Source organism: Zosterops lateralis (assembly GCF_965231275.1).
Source record: "Zosterops lateralis genome assembly, chromosome: 8".
NCBI classification, from domain to species: Eukaryota; Metazoa; Chordata; class Aves; order Passeriformes; family Zosteropidae; genus Zosterops; species Zosterops lateralis.
The window spans coordinates 18,297,532-18,318,731 of NC_139768.1; the positions used below are offsets into that span (position 1 = coordinate 18,297,532).

The 21,200-nt window shown below is 37.7% G+C and overlaps 1 protein-coding gene across 2 annotated transcripts in view; it reads left to right on the top strand.

Annotated features, from left to right (window-relative positions):
• Positions 1-21,200, top strand: part of ADD3 (adducin 3) — a 91,530-nt gene that overhangs the window by 24,652 nt on the left and 45,678 nt on the right. For both annotated transcript variants that reach the window (XM_083866073.1, XM_083866072.1), the window contains exon 2: positions 8,154-8,199. The gene's annotated coding sequence lies outside the window, so the exon portion shown is untranslated. The remainder of the gene's footprint in view (positions 1-8,153; positions 8,200-21,200) is intronic.

Here is a 21,200-nt window from a genome sequence, read left to right on the forward strand (position 1 = left end):
AGTTTTTTGTCTTCTGTAGTTTGTGATTTTTGTTCAAATTTTCTCAGCACACTGGACCAGCAGTGTTGGGAGAGGAGTTACAGCACAGATAGTTTGATGAAAATACAGTTTAAAAGAAATTGCGTGCTCCTCTATCCTGGAGGAGCCAAGATGAAGCATTCACTGCCAGGGGGAGGAACAGCATTAAAATGGATACAAGCTCAAAAGTAAATGTTTGTCTATGTTCATTTTAAAATTTGCCTCTGATCTTAGTTTGGCAATGGTTCATTTTATTTGCAAAGCTGTCACTTTTACTGTCTAAATAAACACTTTGGTACAATTACTTCTATCCTAATCCATCATACATGAACTTTCATGCTTTTTGTAAGAACTTTTGTGAAGAGGGGTTGAAAACTGAGGGGAAAATTAGTAATTTTTTTAAAAAAATTTTTAAAGGCAGCATTAGGAAATGATAAGCGAAGAAGTTGTATGACATCAGTAGAGCTCATGAGGGAGATTGAGTGAGGTCCCCAGAGAGAACAGTAATTTTTTTGAAAAAATAAGAACTTAAAAAATAACTATGGAGACAAGACAGAAAGATAGTAAGGAGATTTTCTTTGTTCATGAGCAAGTTTGACTTTCTTCTCAGTAATGTAAATACAGTCCAGATGGCTGGAAAGTACAAGATGCTCCCAGGGGTTAGGGTGGAGGTTGGCTGAATTAAGCTTTGCAGAAGTCAAAAGTGAACAAGTAAGATACAGAGTTTAAAAAAATAAAACTGTAGTTGGTTTTTATTCTTTCTCAGGTTTGGGGGCTGAACTGACTGTTTCATGAGCAAGATTAAATAAAAGAATATAAAGAGGCAATGTTTCTGTTTATAATGTCATAATAAAGCAAGACCAATACTGATGAAAACGTATTTTTCTTTCACCAGTGGAGTTGGTCAGTTTGTAAACAAATCATAACCTCAACTTCCAAATACAGCTTGTTCTAATAAATACGGGGCTTGGTCCTGCAGAGATGAGGAAAAGTATTTCAAGATCTTTATGTGCATTATTAGCTTTGCAGCAATAATTTCAAGATCTTTATGAACATTATTAGCTTTGCAGCAATAATTTGGTGTCATGGATCCAGCCATGGCTTTATATGTAGGTTAATGCTGGAAGAAAATAATATCATATATTTGAAGTTTATGTTGTGAAACATCTTCTGATCATCTGTTGTCAGGCAAAGATTCCTTGTGGTGGTTTTGTCATGTCTTGATTCAGCTGGGCTAGTTGCCACACTAATCACCATTGGGAGCATGGGGAAAGTCCTCTCCAGCCCTTCAAACTTCAGCTGCAGGTCTTCATTTTTATTTCCACTGTTCTCTTCCTGTTTGCAGGCACAGTGTGAGGCAAGTTTTGACAGTCTCAGAAAGAGCTGCAGGATGCCAGCCAACTAACTGGAAATGCTCAGAAGTAATGTGGCTGCAGTAGAATGAGAGTAACACTTCAGCTCAGAGCAGAAAAACAAAACTGTATGCAAGTGCAGGTTGAGAGGTGCTGTGGATTTGATGGCTTGCAAAATAAAAACAAAATAGCAGTAGAGGAAAAGGTGAGAATAGAAAGGAATCAGTGTCTGCTCGGGTGATTGAAGCATCAATTTAGCAAGAATCCCTTCTTAGTTAAATCATCCTGAATGAGAAATTTGTCTCAGGGAGAAGAAAGTAGGAAACCTGTGCTAACAAAGAGTGAGAAAGGAGTCATGCTGGGCCTTCACATTTTGTTTTCTTTTTAAAAAGTAATGTAAGATATTTTTTATTTCAGGAGATACTTAAAATCTGAGATGTCTGAATACAAGAATATATTTGGAGTGAGAAAAAAGAAAAGCAATGGGGAGACAAAAGCAGGTTCATAGGCATTAAATAGCAGCTGAAAAATGCTGTGTCTTCTTCACAACTGCCCATACCTGGACATAGCTTGGAAATATTCTTGCTGGGATGGATTTGGTGTAGCTTAAACCTGTGCTTTTTCATTTTTTGCAAGGAAGGCTAAAGGAGCACTGTCTGCCTCCTCCTGACAGGCTTTTTGAAGCTGCAGTTAGCCCTTGTGTTTTGTCTGGTTTGACGTACCCATTACTGGAAGAGATGCAGTATATTACAGTATATTAACACACATCTTCTCTCATGCCAGTCTCAGCAGGGACCTCACCTCTTTTGAAGGGAGCAAGGGGAGCAGGAGTCTATAATGCAGAAACTACTTCCCTGAGGCCAGTTAGAAGGTCTGTTGCAAAACTGTACCCAGCAGTTGGATAAGGCCATTCAGATGATTTCTGACAGTGTCATTTCCCATTGCTTAGACTGTATTTATGTGGAAATTTAATAATGCAGTACTTAAAATACCCCACCTGAAACTAATTTTATTCTTGCTGAGAAACAGTCATTAAGATAGATACCAGACAGCAACTCAGCTCTCTACAACACTGAACTGTTGAGCACTGGGCATTTGTTAGTGGGGTTTATCAGATGACAAAGGTAAAATGAAATGGCTAGTATTACTATAAACAATAACCCATAAGGTAAGTATGAATTAACACCTTCATTTTCCTATGTATTTGTTTCAGCCAGAGGTCATAATTAAAGCTTTTCAGTTATTCTTCAATATCTTTTATTTGTAATATTTTTCTAAAATCAGTCTGTGCTTCCTTATGAAAAAGCTTCTAGTGATTCTAGTTCTAATTCAACTTGAGTATGAATGTTACATAAATTTTGCCTAGTAGTTTCTTACCATTCTGAACATGCATCTTGATGCAGTGACTGTAGGAAAAATTAAGAATGAACCATACATTTTAATGAAAACCAGCAAATAATTTCTTGCATCGCTTGGTATTAAAATGTTCTAATCCTGGTAATCGTGGTATGTTGTAACATACCTTGCCTTGCTTTACAGTCTGCAGAGTTGGGGTATTCTCTAATATCACTAGGGAGATTAAATTGAAAAGTTTTTGGTACATATTTTTTTCTTAGGATGTTGACAGCAATAAAAATAAAAGATGGTTTTTGAGTAGTGTTCTAAATCTCAGCACACTTCGACATATCGGCTGAAGTGGGGGTTTATCCAGTTAAGATAAAAACTGGAAAAATAAGTTTTGCTCTACTACTATAATTAAACCAAGCTGTTTCTTTGTATAATTTATGTTTGGATCTTCAAAATCAGCTAAAGAGGAGGGGAGATTTCACATGTTTGTAACTTCACAAAAGTTGAATTCTCCAAGACCAACAGTGTGCTGTGATGAGAGTTCAGTGGGCGTCCCTTTCAAAGAAATGATCAAGAGATGCAATAATTTAAATAAAACCTATCTTGAAAATTTTAGCTACTGGTTTAGTAACTCCTGGTAAATGGTTTTGTATGTGAAAATATTATGATATGTAATGGCTATTTTATCACTGATGATTTCAGAATATGAAAGTGCAGTATTGACATGTTTCATTTGTGGTGGTGACCTCTTCCTCTGTGGAGTCATTGGAACTAGTTTGCTGTCAAAGCCTTGTGGCCCTGTTTGGGACACTAGAGCCATACTCATTCTCCTTTTATAAGAGCATGAAGGCTTTTTCTGTGTTCCCCCTTGAAAGGGGAATTCCAAAATTTGAAATCTTGTAAGAGTGGTTTCCTTGACTACAAGAGTAATAATCTCTTTGCCATGGATTGTAAACACTTCCACACAATCAAAGTCTTTTTATGTCTCTATCTGAAGTTAAGACATTTGTCTGCCATTTCTACCATCCAAAATTCTTGACTTGTTTGGCAAACTAACTCCATAAAGCTTTGTCTTTCATTGGCTTTGTTTGTTTTGGTTTTTCCTTTTGAAAACAATTTGGTCCCTTTGTAGCACATTCCAGTTTTGTTCTCCTTTTGTGACTTGTTCCTCTTGCTTTCCTTCAGCTTGAATTGAGAGAATTAAGTGCAGTTGTAGCTCTGATTAAAATCTTGCCTTAATTGAGTTGCAAATTTGCAATGACATATATTGGTCAGGGTGCTGATGTAGCACCTTTTCCCATTCCTGGTGCCTTCCTGAATTCTGACAAGACTCTGTTTTTTCAGTTACCTGTGTTCATTTATCCTGTATTTCTCTCTTCACAGCATGAGGTTCAGCACAGAGTGTAAATTGCTTTCTCCATGATAGTGACTTGTTAACTATCTGTCAGGAAAATTAAGTCCCTTTTTGAGTCCTGTCTCTCCTTTTCCTTGAGGTGTCTCTGATACTTGGTCTCCTTGTGCAGGTTCTGGTAGAATGTGAGTTCCGAGTGCCATTGCTGTGCAGATACACAAACATTTCCAGCTTCCTTTGGAGGGATTGATGGTGTCAGTTGGCATTGCTCAAATAATCCTAAATGGAGAAGGTGGTGAGGGAATCTATCCGTTGGATTTACATGGGATGTCTTCTAAGATGTGAAGAGCAGCATTGCTTTTCCTTTCACTAACTCAGTTGAGTTCCAGCCCATGTTTTTGTGCCTCACTAGCCTCACCTGCCTCAGTGTCAGGAAATTCTGTGGGAATGAGTCTTGATACTGATATGCTGAGCTATAGTTGGGGATAGGGGTCTGTTTTGGGTTGACAGGGATGCTAACAGTATTCAGGGGAAATTCCACAAATAAGTAGAAAATCGCAGTTTTGTTTAGTCAAAGGTGCTAAATAATTAGCCAGAAGTTCTCTCTCTAACCCCTAGAAAATATGTTTTTGTTAAGATTCTCAGGTGCTGATTTATAGTAAAGATGTCTTGTGGCCCTGGTATGACAGTTCTGTATTCTATTATATCATCTGTTTTATATGCTGAGTGCTGAGAATGGAAAAGATGGAAACATGGTTAGATTGTCAGTTGTTTCCAATGAAGAAATCTCTGTTTGGTGGAACTGTTTGCATTCCTGTGGTCAGCAGTATAAGGAAATACCATGTTATGAAAAATTCCCAATTGTTTCCTTAAGGGCTCTTAGAGTTGCACAATCTTTTGATGGTTTTGTTTGTTAAAAAAAAAAAAAAAAAAAAAAAAAAAAAAAAAAAAGAGAGAGAGAGAAGAAAGAACTTAGTTGCCAGCTCTTCAGTTTGGAACTCAAAATTCTCTTAAATATTTACTAGAGCTTTACTTTTATACTCAAGGTTTGGATTCAAACCAGAAGTGTATTTTCCTAATGCACACTGATCAGCCATTATAATATGAGTAGCTGGGGAAGATTATAATTTCAGTCCAAGGCATGTTTCTTTGGGATATCCCAACAGTTCCTGGACTATCCATCATTGTGATTACTCATAGTTTCTGGATGCAGCTCTAAAACATTACTTCTCTTAAGAGAGGGAGAGGTAGCTCTCAAATAACCAAGTGGCTTTTGCACTTCAATTCTCAAGATAAATGGTATTTCTGACACACAAATTCTTTTGTCCTACAGGCTGGAGCCCACATTTAGCATTTAATTTGTACTTGCATTTTCAATATCCTGTTAGGATTTGTGTAGTATGTCTGATTTCTGACATACGCAGTTATTCAGATGTATTGCAAATTTTTTCAAAGCTGTTCATGTTCAATATCTATCTTACTGCTGTCATCTCTTGAGTTAAAATCTATCTCTCTTCTTAATTTATTCTAAGAATGTATATGGTTGTTGTTTTCCCTGATCTGAGAGCTGACTCTGAGTTTGTTCTTTAAGGCGTGACTGTTACTTCTTCCCAGATTTTGTTTTTCCCATTCTTGATATGATTTGCATCCTTTGTTACTGATTATATAATTTTATTTTGGGCATGGAGGCATTTAACTGATGAACAAGAGCTGAGAATGTGACATAAACAATGCAAAGTGCAGTGAAGACGTTTCCTGACCAGTGCCTGTGTCAAAGTTTCTTGCTCATACTCCAGGGATGGGTAGAATGGGATGAAAGACCCTGGTGGATCAAGCAGAGGGAATTAAGTCGTGGCACTAAATGACAGAGTGGTTTCATAATTGTCACATATTTTTGTTGTTGTTCTAATAATGAGAATTTTGAAGTGGGATGAAGAGGGATGAATAGCTTGTGAAAGTGCATTGAGTGGTAATAGGGAGAAGGGATGTGAAGAAGGAGATTGTAACAAAGAGCTTGTGACAAAGGAAAAAATTTGCTCAACAGCATATTATGTTTGCAGTGGTACAGTTTCTGGCTTTCTCCCACAGTACATCCTTCTGCTGAGAGCTGTAGGATCTCCAGCCTGTGCAGTGCCCAGAGGTGGGGACAGAGCTGAGCAAGCTGCCCATTGCTGTCCTGGGGCCACACTGGCCCTCCTGGGAGGGAGCAGTGCTCTGCAACTCTAGGGAGTCTGCAGTGGTGTCAACCACCATCAGATATGGGCACCTCTGTGTTCTGCAAACCAGTGCTATTAGACCTGAAGCTGGCAAAATTGGAGAGATTATTAAATTTTCCCCTCTGAGGTCTATCAATGCCCTCTGGAAACAGTAGCTGCTAGCCTGGAAGAGAGTCTCCTCTTGCCTGTGACAGCTACGCTTAAAATAACATATCAGGAGCTTACGTAAAAATAGCATTCTCTTATCTCTAACAGTGTGAAGTAGATGAAAAATAAACTGTACTCGTGCCAAGAATAAACAGTCACGTTAGAGTGTTTAAATTCCTGATGCTGTGGAGTACTCACGCTCTAGCATGGCATTTTGATGCCAATGCATTTCTTTCCCCAGTCACTGCCATTGCTTTGTGTGCTCTGCCAGGGAGCAATTGGCTGGACAGCAAAATGAGCAAATATGCCCAAGCCCCACATAGAGCACCTAGGTAGGGAATTCTGTCTCCTAAATCTCCCCCTAAATCTGTATTTCTGTCAGGTCTTGTGGCTGTTTACCTATATTACACCTGTAGTATTCTGTATACATTGTTCGTTCCTGAATGCAAACTTGCTGAGCAAGGCATTGACTTTGTATAAGTAACTAATTCAGGGAAAATAGACAATTTGAGCAATAACAAGATGCAATAACATCTTATTTTTACTTCTCTTGGAAGTTTGTTTTTTTGTTTCAGAATATCTTGTGGTGATGGTGTCTTCCAGTAATTTTATATAATTCTACTTGCATTATTTTTGTGCACATTGGTTTTTTTGGAAGTCAGTTCTTTACTCCTGAAATTCACAGAGCGCATTGAATAATCCAGCTTTTAGTGATGATGGGAAATGGGATAACCAGGCTGCTGAAGTGTTGAAGCCGGTGCAGTATTTGTAGTGTGATATGTTGAGAAGACCTAAGCAGTAATGCTTGAGGATACTACAGTGAAGTAATGAAAGAATAAGAAGTAAAAGTTCAGAAAGGTTGAAAGAGTCTGTTACAACCTGATAAATTAAAATGGGTAACAAGTTGGTGAAAAGTACCAGCTTTGCCTTATGGTAGGCTGAGCTCAGTGTTTTCACAATGCATAAAATGTCTAATTTGCAATGTATAGATCTTAGAAAATGTAGCATATGTTCTGTATGCATGTATGAAATGGAGGAGTCTGGCCCCTGTCTCCCAGGAAATAACTGTTTTTTCTTGGTGGAGGGGCTGAGGGAAAAAGGAAGGTAATAGAAATAATTTGTAAGGTTTGACTGAAGATAACTTGTGGTCAAAGCATGTGAAGACAAAAGATGGTAGAAGTACACAATTGCTATTTTATTTACTCATTTTACTTTCATGTTAGGAGACGAATGCAAGAGGAAAACCCATTAGTGCTCAGTGGTGGGAAGGGGTCAGAGCAGGGCAGTTGTTTCCGTTTGAGCTTTGGGCACAAGCAGTTGTCAGTTTTTGAAGGGAGGTGTTGTGTTCCTGTTCTGTGTTCCTGTCCTGGCTCCACAGCTCAGTGGCTGCTCTGGAGTTCAGCTTCCTCAGGGCTACAAGAGGAACTGTGGATTGTGGCTGATTGCTCTACTTCAAAAATGCAGCAGGTAGTCAGGATTTTCTGAGCTGTAAGCTGGTCAGTGTTGGAATTTCCAACTGGGCACTCTTAAATGAGACTTCCCTTTTAGATTTTGTTATGTGAAAAATGCATTATATGCTAACAAAATAAAATGTAATTCAATGAAAATTCTGAAAAAGAGCTCAAGAAGCTAAATGTTGTGTGATGCTTTAAGTATACAGTATATTCTAGTAGTGTTGAGAAACCTAACAGTGGTCAATCATGTCTTTTTTCTGTTTTACAGGTCAACTGTATTACTAAAGAGGAGGAGAACTGTGGAAAAACTCAAGGTACTTAAAACATTTTACTGCCTGAATTCTTGCTCTGTTCTAGTGTAAGAAATATTAAGGGGGAAGAGGGAACTGAATCAGTGAACTGCCACTTTTAAAGTGGTTTTATTAAAAACCACAGACAACTCCCATCACAATAATCTCATTAATGTTGTGCAAAATACTTTCGTGGGATGTAGTTTTACCTCAGCTTTGGTGTGTGTACAAGAGTCTGAACAAAGCTGCGTAATACTTGCTCTAAATATGTAATAGAACTGCATAGACAAAAGGGTATTGAGGTGTCCTGCAAGTTCCAGCCCCAGTGAGGTGGATATTCCTTCTTTGTACAGTGGGGTACAGGCCCCAGCTGATGATAAATGTCATGAAAGATGAGGGAATGTGGTGCTTGCAGCTTTGACATTCTTCAGGGCAGTTAGCAGACTTTGCTGACAGCAGTTAACTGCTCCATGTACAGCTCCTAAAGATGCAAAAGGAGTGGTATGAGGATGGTGGAACCTGAGCAGCAGCCTGGATTCTACAAGTTGGAACTGAGGATTCTTTTATACATTTTTCAGACACTTCTGATAATGTCTTACAAGTGTATCTGTGATATAGATAACATACATTGTGTTGTGGTCTTTATTTTATAATGCCATGCAGCAAACACTCTTACAGTTGAGTATTTTAGGGATTTGAGTGCCTCATCTCTTATCTGAAGTATTTTTTGTCTTCCACTCTTCTCTGTAGCTCCCCAAGTTTTTATTAAAATAAGACTGTGTTATAACTTGCATTTTCATGTCTGTTATGTAACTAAAAAAGACTATATTAAAATAATCCTGTTGCTAGCACTTGGATAGGGTTCTTTTGGGGGATTTTTCTTACTTGGAGAAAGTTTTTCTCCTTTCTTTGCTGTGAAGTATTACCTGTGAGATGCTACACGTACCTTGCAAATGGAACACTATGAGGCAGAAGCAAGGAAAAAGTCAAAATATTATCACTTCATCAAAATGGAAAGACAATGGCTTTTAGTAACAAAAGCTGATTTTATACTTCTGTGCGCTTCAAATTGAGAGGAGCTGGGCTGCCTTCTTCCACTAAGAGTGCATCAACTTGTTGCTGGTAGTAATGATGTAGTGAACTCTGGTCCTTTCTGTCCTGTTGATGCTGACTTTGCATTGTTTGTAGCTGTGTAGGTTGCTTGTGCCACACATGCAAAAGCAGTTTTCTGCAGATGAGAGTACAGTTTATATGGAATTAATTTCTCAAATTTCTACTGTTAATACAGCTTTTAGACATGAGTTACATCAAGTCTTTGTGATTGATAGAAAATAAAATGTGTGTTTTCTTTTTGTTTAAAGAGTGAGAATTTAAAAGAAAGGGTAGCACAACTTACAGTCCTGATAAAAACAAAATGTGTTCAGTTCTTGACCTGCTGGTGGTAGTTATCCTTACATTACAGGTGATACAAAACTACAAAACTACTACTATTTCTAGGTCCTTTCACTTATGCTTTAAGATCATTCAGATCATTGGTTCCACCTTTAAACTAAGGTCTTCTGTGATGCTTGGGGTATTTAAAATACAAGATGTTTTCCTGGGATCTTGGGAGACTGCTAGACATGGAGCTCCAGTGTGGCTGCATTCCCTGCAGTGTTGGATTGGCTTCTCCTGCAGGCTCCTGGTAAGATGAGAAGCTGGCAAAAAGCATAAAAAGGAATTAATGTGTAGCTGGAAAAAAGATACAAGGGACTCAGACATTTTATCTGGCGTCTCCAGTGCTGAAGAAGAGGTTTCTATCTCTTTGCTCATTTTAGACAAAGGATTTTACTCCTAACATTTTTTTGCCCCTCACTGTGCAGAACCTGTCAAATCCTTTTCCTGACACTTTCTCCTCCGTCAGTCCCTGAGAAAGACTTCAAAAGAGATTTTTCCCAATTGCAAAAGGAACCAGGCATGGCCTTTCTTACCCTGCATTTGAAGCATTGATAAGTAACATGTGGCTGGCTCCAAACTGCTGACTTTCCCAGCCATTTAAGAAAACACTGTTAGAAGAGTATGGTTTTAAAAGAAACTACGGGATTGTTCTCCCTGCTTTGCAATTGCTCTTTTGTGTAATGTGTCCCAAGAGGTTTGATTCTTTTCTGTCTGAAGCAGTGAGAATTCACTACTGTCTTTCTGATTAACACATATTGAAAAGAAATGTCAAATTTTTAAAACTTTTCCATATGGGAAGGTTTTCTTTATTCATAATCTCTGTCACGCTCTTTAAGTTGTAACTTTCTTTTTGTTTAATGCCTTTGGATCATCACTATTTGGAAGTGCCCTAGCAGAAAGAAAAATACTATTTTTAGAACTTGGAACTGAGTAAGAGGAGCCTGGAATCGAAATCTACTGTCTTGCATAATTGTTTAAACCTGCTACAGAGTTTGGCAAAGGTACAGACTGAGAGGTCTTTTCCATAAAATGTGGTTGGGGCTTCATCTTTAAAGGCAGGATATGCCTGAGGACAGCCCTGGTCCTTTTAATAAGAGTTAAGCTCACCTGAAGGGCAAGGCTGAAGATGAAGAAGAGTGTACCCTGCAGAATTTTGAGCTTATTCCATAACTTCATTCTGATGTATCTCATTATAATGATGGGAGAAGATGGTAAAACAATGGCCTTTTTATTTCCTGCTCTAAGGAACAATCTAGAAGTAAATTGTACAGAAATACAATAAGATGCAAGACTAACATAAATCTTTTTTCCAATCTATCAGCTGAATTGATTTTTCTGTTAAAAATAACAATAAAACCCCAAGCCCTCCCTGAAATATGGATAATGTAGCTGTATTACCCAAAACCATTTAACCTGGTCAAATAAAATTCGATGTTGTGAGGAGGGCTCAGATCTTGAAAGTATTAAAATGTTCAAAGGACTTGGGGCTGTTTCTGAAAACATCTCACGGAACTCCTAAGTTTCGGCAAGTTTGTAAAGTTGATTTTTTTAAATCTCTCTCTCTCTTAGAAGCACATTTCTAAGCTGCAGGTAGCATTACTCATTTAGACTTTTAAAATTCCCTAACACATAGTACTGAGGAAGAGGTCAGAGTAGGGCAGAGCAGGACAGTTGCCAAAGTATTTTTGCATGTTACCAGTATGAAGTGGACTAAACCTTTTGCCTGTGCCCTACTGAAGTGTCAGCCTTTAGTGTCCCATTCCCAGCAGCTGCACACACCCTGCTTTCCAGAATGGGTGCAGCAGCTCTGCTGGAGGTCACGTTCCTAACTAGGCTGCTGTAGTGTTTATGGTTTTGAGCCCCTGGGCTTTCTAATCCTTGAGAGAGGCTAGATGTGTTTGTGGGACTATTTTTGGCATGCTCTTGAGTGCTTTCCTCCCACCCTGCCCAGTGCATCTTTCAACATTCCCTCTCCATTCTCCAAACAGCCCTCACCCTTCCAGCCCATCAAGGAGGAATCGGGATTAACATTGACTCAAGATCTCTTTAGGCATGATGCTTCCTGGGTTCAAGCAAGGGAAAGTGTTTAATAAGTGTTTACTCCTGGATATACAGTATTTGATGCAAACATGGAAAGATTGTGTTCTCCATCTTCTGTCAGTTACCAGCCCTGATGGAAGCATATTTAATCCTCCTGGAAGTATGGGGTCCTCCAGCTAAATGTAGGTTTATTGTCCCGTCTGAGCCCCATTGTCAGTGAACTTCCTGATTTTGGTCAGTTTTTTAACTGGTGATGTTTAAGTTGCCCAGATGTGGCTCTTCAAACATCAGTGGCTGTAGATAATCCTGCCTGCATGAATGATGAAACAGAATATGTGACACAAGTGTTTTCTGCCTTAAATGCCTGTTTCCAGAAAATATTCATAAAAAGAAGTTGTCTTGCAATCTGATTGCAAAGACAAAATTAAACACAGATTTGGCCTTATGCACATTTTGTACAATTATGATGCCTTGTTCTCTAGTGAATCAATTTAAAGCTTTTTTTATTCCTACTATGAGAAATTTCAATGCATAGAAGTCTGAGTCTTTGATTTAATCTTACTAAATATTTGTAGTTGCAGACAGTAATATTTGTTCATGCTGTATCTACAGTCTGTTTTTTTCTTGTTTGGATTGAAAGGTAACCACATTAATTGTGAAGACAATTTGCATTTAAAGTCCTGCATTTGTTGGGCTTTTCTTTCCTGTTGAGATGAAGAAACTCTCTGGAACTCAGTTCCTGTTTACTTGGCTGTCTCAACCTTGTTCTGTATGGACGTGACAACGGTGTTGTATCTTCTCCACTTCTCCATCTTTCCCTGCTGGTGGTAGTGCTCATGCTGAACTGAGCTGTTCACTGTGACCAGTTCATCAAAGCACTGGAGCTCTGCCCAGATACTCATAACAAATTAAATAAAATGTGGGATATATTTGTGCAAGTTAAAGTAATCAAAGAGAATTTAAAAAAAAAAAAAAAAAAAAAAAAAAAAAAAAAAAAAAAAAAAAAAAAGATAAAAGGAGATACTGTTAAACATTTCTATAGTTGTTGCCTATCTCCTGAAAAAACTCCCTGCTTTGTGTGCAGCTCCTGTTGCTTTAATAAATATGTGAAAGAGCTGTGGGCTTGTTGGTTGTGTTTTTAATCATTATTTTAAAAATACAATGATTTTCAGCATAGATGGTTGTTACAAAATGGAACCTGGTTCTCTGTAACCTCAGCACCAAGGGATGATTGTCTTGTATCAAAACAGCCAAACCTAAAGTTTCTCTGGCATAAATAGACTAAGTTTGAGCACTTTTACTGCATCTCTCACTGTGATGGAAAGCCGGAGTAGCTTAGGAGTTGAGGATGAGGAAGATTAAGAAATAAAACAGGAGAACATCACTGTAGGATACTTCCAGAATTGCTGCTACTTCGATGATCCATAGCAGTAAGGAAAGCTTATCCAAATTCCTGCAACCTTTTAAATGCGAATAGGGTGCTTGAAGCGAAGATCCTGCTGCCTCCTCTGGCATGCTGCTAATCCCTGAGTTTGTACAGAATTTCCGAAGCTATTACTTCTCCTGTGGATTTAGGAAAAAGACATTCAGGCTTTCACAGCTTTCGAAGGCTTTATTTCAGTTATGTTAAAATACTGAATTGTTGGCGCTGCTTTTTTTTTTCTTTTGTCTTTTGCTTTTTTTCCCCCATGAGTGCCTGGAACGTGTTGAAGAGTGTTGGATTGCTCTTTGCCTTTTTCTCTTTCCAAGGTCCCTTTCATGGAAACAGCTTGCTGGCAGCAGATAAGTTTCTGTATCTCATTCCCTGTCAAATTCCTCAGTCCATGTGATAAGGAGTTTCATGGGAGGAGGAAGAGGACAGCGTTCATGTGAAGTCTCTGATTGCAGCAGGGAGCAGAGGAGCTTGGTGGGCACCTCCAGAAGGAATTGTAGGGAGTGTGCATTGCCAGGCATGGGAGAGAAGCATTGGAGCTCTGGCATTCACCACACAAAAACCTTTTTCAGTTGACACAAGGAGGCTGTTAAAAGTTAGGAGTACAGATTGTTTTATCACATCCTGTTAATTATAAATTAATGAAGAACAGCTCTGCAAAGAGGAGCTGATGTAATTTTTCAGTTGCTTGTGACATGGTGATCAGATTTTCAGCTCTTTCTGTATGATGGTGGAATTAAAGTTGGAAATGCTATTCAAAACTGGAGACTGGTATATTTTAACTTATCAGGCTTATAACTGCAAGAGAACAGATCTACCTTAAAATTAAATATTTTTTCCAAAAAGTAAACTCATTCTATTTTGCTAGCATTATAGCTATTAATGGAAGGCTTTAAATGTGTCTTTCTACATCTACCACATTGTACTTAATTTTTTTTAATTGTTCCTTAGTTTAGGAATAAATCTGTCCCTGATGACTTAAAATTTCTGAATCTTTGTAAAGCATAAAAAACTCAAATATGGCTAGATGTACATTAGCTCACCATTGTGTCTTCACTGTGGAGATTGTTGGATTTTACCTGGTTTGACTTTATTCATCAACTCAGTAGAGTGAATGAGGAATATGTGTTTTAAAACTGGATTTTTTTCCAAAGTAGTTATAAACCTTGAAACTCTCCCACTCAATACCACTTTAACTTCAGCAACAGCCTCTGGGTTTGTGATTTTTCCCCCCTTCACTTACTGAGCTGTTTTCAGAAATTACAACATCCTTAACAAATGTTGGTATTTAGAAGGTCAGTTTTTTGTTTCCCATCTGCTGAAGCTGGATTTGTATAACTTCTTAACAGTTCAGTTGTAGTAACATGAAGGTTTTCTTTGTCTGCTGATGACCAATGACTCTCTTCATAGAAAAGAGTCTGTTAAATGTGGAAGTAAGTTCAAGACCTGGTTTTGTAGTGTGTCAGGTTAAATTCAGTCAAGTTCTTCGCAGCTGATGCTCCTTTAATTCTGCTCCTCCTGCAGAGCTTAGGCTGCTGACTGACACTTGCCAACACTCAAGTCTCTGCTGGTTATCAGCATGGAGTGCTAGGAGCTGTGATTTGTGTTGTGTCATCTTAGGCTGAGGAGAGTCTTGGTTGAAGGACAGTGGGGTAAAAACAATCACTAACAAAGCATGAAAGTCTGATTTCTTTATGCTGCACATTCAGGAACAGTTTTGCAGTGGTTGACAATTCCTGCTATTGCCCAGTGTCTACACTTTAACGTAGAGATACAGAAGATTTCATGTCAAGAAGTTCAGTGTGAAGCTTATCTATACCAGTAATTGGAGTAACCTATAATTCTCTTAATTTAAAAATTCTCTTGATTTAAAATTCAATTTAATCATGTATTTTGGACTAACTGTAGTGCAGCTACACAAATTGGTGAGTGAACTGCTGAATGAAATGTGTTTATTCTCCATGGAAATATTTATACTTGACATAGGCTGTTATTTAAGATTGAGTTAATTCTTCTAATAAGCTAAAGCAGTCAATCCCTCAAATACTGCAATTAAACCACAAAACAAACCCATCTTCATTCTGTTTGCAGTCTTTGAGTATGTGTTCCTTTAAAAAAAGTTTTGAAACATTGTAATACACAAGAATACCAATAGTGGTTATACTACATTGGAGGTATCACCTTGATGTTTGGGGTAGCCACCTGATACCATGAAGGTATGGAAGGAGGCAATTTTGTGTTTCCAAAGCCTGTGGATACAAGTCTCAAGTTTGTTGGAGGCAGTGACTCCAGAAAGCATCAGCGTTGTTTTCAGTGTGTCTGGGATAGCAAAGCTGTTCTTACCTGGCTCCCAGCAATGCATTTGTAAGATTCAAGTTCAGTGGTCTAAGCTGGGGGACTGAGCAGTGCAATTTCCCAATCAGCCTTCTGCCTTTGCTAGTCTTAAAAATGAGAATGCTTGTTATAAGGAAGCCTGCAGGTAGTAGAGTGCCTTTCAAAAGAATGAATTAGAAGTTGGATAAAATACATACCCATCTATTGAAGACTTCAAACATTTTGTTGTGGCTACTTTTTATTTTTAAGAGGCAAGGAGGGGTTTATAGCAGGTTTTAGGAATCTCTTAGCAACAAGGAACCATCTTTCAAAAGTTGAAGTTTTTGCTGAAGAAAATAGAAGGGGGAAAAAAAAGCTCTCTCACAAATTAAATTTTAAAGTATAATAAGTCTGGCCAAAAGATATTCTGAGAAACAATTTGCTAAAGATACCAGAGCCGACAATAAATCATTTAAATTGAATCATTTCAAGTACATCAGGAATGAACATCCTGCCAGACAGACTGGAGAGCTGATAGATGACTGAAGTATAGAAGAAATATATGGTGAAGATAAGGCACAGAACAAAAGCTAAATGATTTTTATCCAAGTTGACTTTCCTGAGAGATTTTAGGGCAGAAACTTCACTTTGTAGGTCATATTTTGAGAATTGGTCTCTAATTGAAATGTTGGTAAAAAAGATTTTTAGAACATAGGGAAAAAAAAAAAAAAAGTAGCCAATTGCCAGGAGTAGATACCATTTGCCCAAGAGAGCTTACAGTAACCACCAGTGACAACATTGATCTGGCAGCTATATTCTGTTGCTTAAAATGGCTGTGAGATCAGAGGCAGAAAGATAGACAAACACAATTTCAATGTATTAAAAGCATTCCAGGAATAGTCAGGGTACCACAGACTTGCAGGTCTGTACAGGCAAGTTGGTCTGTTTCATTAGGAACAAAGACCACAAAATTGGTAAACGCGTGGGCAAATATGTGGGCAAAAACCGATCTCAGGATCTGAGGGAAGTACTCATGTGCATTTCAGATAGGTGGCCTTTAACCTTAGGGTGGGACATGCAGTTATTTAGGTCTCGTTTTCCTCCTCTTCAGCTTGCAGAGTTAAACTTGCTGTTGGTGTCAAATGCAAAAATCATTTGCTCTGTAATCATATAACTTTTTGAAAAATGTACTTACTTAAGAGCCAGGAGCAGATTACTGTATCACAATGTAACTTTGTGACAAATTAGATGAGCCTCAATAAATAACTGGATTATAGGAAACAGTGAACTGAAATCAACTAAATAAAAACCTGTGACTGCTGATGTACATTAATTTAGATGTGAATGTTTGTTTAATTTTGGTCAAGTTCTGACCATAAGATGTAGGTGAAGCTTAGTTTGTGGTAAGTGTGGCATTGTCAGTAAGTAGACTCCTATGAAAGACTCTGCCAAGTCTGAATTTTTTTCCTGTCTTTGTATGTGATTGGCACACATCACACTGAATGTTTGTGACTCTTTTTTTACATTCCTGATAACACACACTTTTCTTGGTAAGATGATACAAAATAAATAAGGTAAAGTGTCATCTTGGCATCGTACCAGGCTTTAGGAAAAAAATACTGTTTGGACTAAAAGCAGCTTCAAGCATTTTCATGGCCAGACCATCTTTAAGGTACTTAATGGTGGAATAGCTTTAAAGTGAAACAGATTTACTAGACCAGCCAAAAGGTCATCTCCAGCATCTGTCGGCTTTATACCAGTTTTGTACCAAAGAATTACAAAATGACCAAAAGTCACCAGAAAGACCAGGTTACTTCCATGGAAATATTTCTTTGACCAAATCTCTCCCTTAGATTTTGGGAACATACACTGTAGATAAATTTATGCTATTCTCTTTCAAGCATAAAAGATGAAGTTTGCACCATTGCTATTTTGCACGTTGTGTCATATGGAAGAAAGCATATGTTTGTAGGTGGGTACTGATAAGCTTGTGCGATTTAGAAAAGTATTCAAAAATCCTCTCATCTTCACCATAACTTAGTGTTGCGTGTTTGTCATGAATCATGCCAGTTCAACCCTGGCTCATCTGTCATATAAGGAGGGAGCTTAAATCAGCTTTTACAAAATACATTTCAGTGCAGTACATTCCATACATTTCACTGCAATAAACTCTTTATTGCTGTGAATACACCAAGGTGCTTGTAGTGGGCTGATGGATGCGAGGGGTTTGTTGTTGCCTTTACTCCACTTTCAACATGAACCATTAAAGGATTTCTAGTATAAAGGAGTGCTTTGTTTATTTACATGTCAATCTAACATTGAGATGTAGAGACTCTAGTACCATGTTTATGTCGAGAACTGTGAGTTGTGCAGTGCATTTGCAAACTTTTTGGCTCATTTTTATTTCTTGACAGCAGCAGTAAAATACAGAAGACAGTCTTTGAGATGCACGTTAGCTTCAAGCACTTACTGAGAATAGGAGAGAAAGCCTTGTCATTACTTTAAAAATCATTTATGGAACTTTTTAAACACTGTGTCCAATTAAACTTGTAGTCTCCATGGATGAACATTTTTGTAATCAAATAAATTTGTATTTTGATTGCAAACTATATAAAATATGTCTACTGCCTTCCCTCTGTTCCTCCTGTTCTATTCCCTACATGTTGAGATTTTATTCCTTTATATTTTTAAAGGAATTGGTCATATATTTTTACTTAATGATTGTTATGTTGGCAGCTCTTGCACCTGGTATTCGGAAACCTTGTTTGTGCCTGGTGACAGTTTCTCACAGCATATTTTAGTCTATACTCACACTTGCCAGATCTTGGGATGTTTTATACTGTGTTGTATCTCACTGCTGAGAATTAGTCTGTAATATGTGTTATTTACTTGGGCAATGTAAAAAAGACCTCTGGTTGTGAGATGCATAGAAAACTGTATTACCTGTTGTGCACATGAATTGCAGGAATTTAATGAGTAGGCTCCTATTTTTAAATCTGCCACTTGGATTTTTTTTCCCCTGGGCTAATAAAATAGTTAAGTGATCTCTTCTTACATGTTCATTTTGTCTTGCCTGGAGCTTGTCAGTGCTTTAGAGCAGCACGTGCCTTGCATAACTCGAGATCTCTGCAATATGTGGATTGTGTGCCTCCGTTGGAACCACTATGGTGCAGCCAATGATGTTTAAGTAATTATTCACTTCATGCCAAAGAGAGGTTAATTAGACAGTGAATGCAAATGGTATGTAATTATCTAAATTTAAGCAGAAAGAATTGCACTCTAGGACCTAATGGTTTCACAAACACAAATGCTGAACATGAAGATGTTAAGTTTCAGTACTTAGTATATAGATGATAAATGAAAACTGTTACTTTAGGACTTAGGAATTTTTCTTTCAGACTGGGAACTTCTAGACATTGAGCAACTTTGTTCCTGATTCACATCTCGGAGAGAAAAGAACTTAAGTCATCCCAAGTGACTCACAAATTACTTAACCATGAAGCATGAACTTCTCTTGCAAGTTCAGATGTTGCTATTTATCTTTAACCATTATGTGATGTAAGCATTTCTAGGCACAATCAAACAACTTCCATATTTCAGTAATTATTCCAGCAAATGTGATATGTGTTCATATTCAGCATAAGTAAAACAATTTGCATGTATTACAACTGGATGTGAAAATTAGAAACTTTCTAAATTCCTTTTGCACTCTTTTAGTGTGAAATTCTTTGCAGTGTATCAAATCCAAGAGTTGTGCACAGCTAAACCTCTCTATTACTCACATGTAAGTCTGGTTTGGGACCTAAGTGATACGTGGGCTTGGAACCCTCTCTGCATCTGAATTTTAGCCTTAGTGACTAAAATTTATCTCCAGCTTGAAGCATCATGCCTACATTTAAATGGTAAATCCTTAAGATAAGAAGAACTGTGACTTTTTTCTGGGATAGATCTTTTGTGCTTTTAAGGAATACATAGATCTTGGATAGGTTTGCTTCACAAGAGAGAATTTTGCTCTAGAGAAGTAGCAAATAGAAGAGACTAGTCAGTGAAAAGTTGTGTTTAGTTAGCCAGTTGGCAAATGTGCGCTTGCAAGATTCACTTGAATGATTTCTATTTGTAGTGCTCAGCTGAGTTCTACTGAAGCAGTGAAACTTACTGTTATCACTTTTAACGTCTATCAGTATTTTCACAGCCTTCTATCAATATATTGCTGAAAGCTGAGCCTGAGAAACAAATTTGAAACCAATAACTAACACCCATTCTAGATAGTATGCTGGGGGGAGAGTAATTTTTAAGCTACATAATTTTTTAAGGCATATGCAGCTCTATCACTATTCCCTACTTTGCTAAGATATCTTCCATTTTTCTTAAAAAGCTTTTAATCTTTCTGGGATTTCTAAATCCTTCTCCATGTTCTGTTGTTCAAAGATACCTTTGTCTTGTATTGTCCAGTATTTACATTAAGTAGGATGCTAAGAAACATTATTATTTGCATTGCTGAAATTCATGTGAAAAGAACTAATGGTCTTGGGAAGGTGGCCTACGTACCTTGGAGGTCTTGGCATGGCTCAGTGTGATGTGATCACCTCAGAAACTTTCTATGCATGTTTCTAATACGTGAGAAAACCAGGTTTTGCTGTGGCAGACAAAAATCAATGTAGGAAATCATCCCCCAATGGATTTGCCTCATGTTGAGTAGCTAAAAATGAAATTGTGGGAAGAATGATGAGTGCTGTTCTTGCTTTCTAGCAGCAGTGGAACTGTTCATGCAGCAAATGTAGTTAGATTGCATGCAGTCTAAACTGTGCTATGCTTCTGATTTAAAAATGTGCTGCTTCTGTTTACCCTTTATTGAGTCATTGGTTCCAAGAGAGAAAAAAGGGATGGTATTTTAAGCCATTTGTACAAATTCATATCTTCCAGTCAACCACAGGATTTGAATTTACTTTCCTTGGGAAGCTGTAAATTACTGAAAGGCCTCTGTTTTCCAAATGATAACACTGCATGCTTGTAATAATGGTTTTGGAGATTATTCCAACCTTCCAGGAGCATAGCTCTAAACTTTAGAGATTCTTTTTTGAAAAGGCGATTTTTAAATATTTTATCAATCTTGTTTGCTAGAAGGATATTTTTCTACCATTTGTTTTATTACTGTATAGACATAATATCAGAGTCTTACTGCTTTTCTTTCCATGCACTGGGGCACAAGCGTGTAGTTTTAGCAGACTCAGTTTATTCAGCAAAATACACCAGCTGGTACTTCATTGTTTTTTGTAAAGAGAATAGCCCTGTGATAGTTACTTCTTACCATAGGTACTGGTCTTGAAAATAGTCAAGTGAAAATACTTTCTTATTAGTGTCATTCTTTTCCATACCTGTGCAGTTTTGAGAGGATTGAGTGCTCCATCCAATGAAAAGATGACTTGCTGCTACTAAAAATCAAAGGAGCTAATTTTTATTGGTGGTGTTGGAGCTGAAGAAAAAAATGCCAATAATATGTATTAGAAGTGTTTTGCTGTGTGTGGCTTTACCCAGCAAGAGGGAATCAATTTGGAATTTTTAAATGTGAACTGGCTTGGATTAATGGAGGGAAAAAAGACATGTTTTGAGTTTTTAAATGTATTAGAGGAAAAAATGAGCTGTTCATGTAAACTGGTGAGTTTGAGTGGGATGAAATTTCCAGGGCCCAACAGGGTGAGGTTTGTTGATGGTACCAATAGTATTCCCCTTTTATATCCTCTATGCCTTTCCTGAAATCCCAAAGGGTGGCATGAGGGGATTTCATTCATGGGAAAGACTTTAA